The sequence below is a fragment of the Sorex fumeus genome, unplaced genomic scaffold (genome assembly GCF_029834395.1).
Source record: "Sorex fumeus unplaced genomic scaffold, SorFum_2.1 ptg000043l, whole genome shotgun sequence".
Lineage (NCBI taxonomy): Eukaryota > Metazoa > Chordata > Mammalia > Eulipotyphla > Soricidae > Sorex > Sorex fumeus.
The window spans coordinates 15,632,471-15,634,662 of NW_026606100.1; positions in this window are offsets into that span (position 1 = coordinate 15,632,471).

A 2,192-nucleotide genomic window follows, 5' to 3' on the forward strand; every position below is an offset into this window, starting at 1 on the left:
GAGCGGGATAGACACAGAAAGATTGCATTCATCTGGGGAACATAAAGCAACAAAAAGGGAGACTAACACCCAGGAATGGCTGAGATTAGTACCAGGAATTTTGCTCCATGAATGGAAGGCCAGCCACACCTTCTAGGTGAAAAGGAAGCTCAGATAGAGAAGAGAGCACCAAATGAAGGGTGTTGTGAGGACCCTCCCAGGATGGGAAAAGCATGTTAAAAGTAGTCTATAGACCAAACATGATTGCCACTCAATGCCTCTCTTGCAAAACACAGTACCCAAAAGAAGAGAGAGAGAACAAGGGGGAATACCCTGCCACAGAGGCAGGATGGGACGGGGGGTGATGGGGGGTGGGCAGGGGATGCTGGAACCCCTGGTGATGGATGACGGGCACTGGTGGAGGGATGGGCACTTGATCATTGTATAACTGAAACCCAAGCACAAAATCTGTAAGCCTATAACTGTACCTCATGGTGTTTCACTAATAAAAAAAAAGATATAAAAAAAATAAAAATAAAAAAAGAAAGAAAGAAAATGTGAAGGTGTTTTCACCATTCAGTTTATGTTTCACCTTTATCCTGAAGGAGATAGAGCAATGACATTGGATATATGCTTGATTTATATATTTAAAAATTCCAAGGTATTTTGAGAGAAATGTAGCGCTGTAGCACTGTCCTCCTGTTGTTCATTGATTTGCTCAAGCGGGCACCAGTAACGTCTCCGTTGTGAGACATATGGAATATGCCATGGGGAGCTTGCCAGCTTCTGCCATGCGGGCAGGATACTCTCGGTTGCTTGCCGGGCCCTCCGGGAGGGATGGAGGAATCGAACTCGGGTCAGTCACATTCAAGGCAAACTCCCTACCCACTGTGCTGTCACTCCAGCCCTGAGAGAAACTTAGTACCTTAAAAAATCTCCCGGTATTTACTTGGCCATTACCTACTACAGAAAAAACAAAGTAGGTGCAACAAGTTGTTTGAAAAATGCAAAGGCCTAGCTCACAAACACTTCAGACAATTTGAGTTACTGATGTGCGGCCAATTTTTATAAAATGCTAACTTTGTGTATTAAAGTACCTTTTCTCCTCTATAACTGTCGCAATATTTCTGACCAGGATATCACAAAAGCAGCACTAAAAGTGCTTGAGCTCCCCCTAATGATCATCAAACCCAGACCTTTTTCAATCACAAAATTATTTCATTACAGCTTTGGCAAATGGTAATAAGTAAGATAATCTACGGTTATGGTTAGCCTCTGTGCAAGATATTCAGATGGGGTATGAATTATAAGTGACACATCAGGTTAATGATTGATACTTCTAAAACTGATTTATCGTATTGCCTTCTGTCCAAGTCTGATACCCTGTTTACATGTATTTTATCTGTGGATTTTGTCTGTGAACTGCTTCTAAAGTCAACAGCTTCAAAATTTCTTGGTAGCATCCATATCTTCTTAAAATATACTTTCCCCCTTCATCATAAAGATTGATTTCAAGGGCTGAACGATACTATAACAAGTAATGAGGGTGCTTGTCTGGCACAAGCCTGACCTTGGTTCAATCCCCAGCATGCCACATATTTCTCTAAGACCTACCAGAAGTAATTCCTGAGTAAAGGACCAGATGTGGTCCCCCAAAACCAATAAATAAATATTTGTTTCTCTTTTGAATGGAATCAGTATAATTGATGTTGATAACCACAAAGTCCTCATTGCTCTGTTCCTGGTTCGCTCAATTGTTGCCTCTCCCATAATTACCCTCTTAAAGACTCTCATGTTTAGTGCACTTATCTTTTCTGCAGACCCTTTATCCTAGTTCTCAATAAAAATTCTCAATATCTTCTCTTTGATTATATAAAAACCTTTATGTGGCCAATCCTGTTCTGATCTATACTGCTATCCAGATCACTACTGAAGGAAAAGATAGTCTAGATCACCAAAGAATACAGCCATTGGAATGTTGAGAACTAGTCCTCAATGAGTCATCAGTTTTTTTTTTCAAAAAATTTTCAAACTGTCTTGCTGCTGTAAAGTGCTGTTATCTCAATTGTCACATTTCCCCCCCTTTTGGGGTCATACCCAGCAATGCTCAGGATTTACTTCTGGCTCTGCACTCTGTAATTACTCCTGGTAGTGGTTGGGGGACCACATGGGATGCCTGGGATTGAACCCAGGTCTGCCCTGTGCAAGGCAAG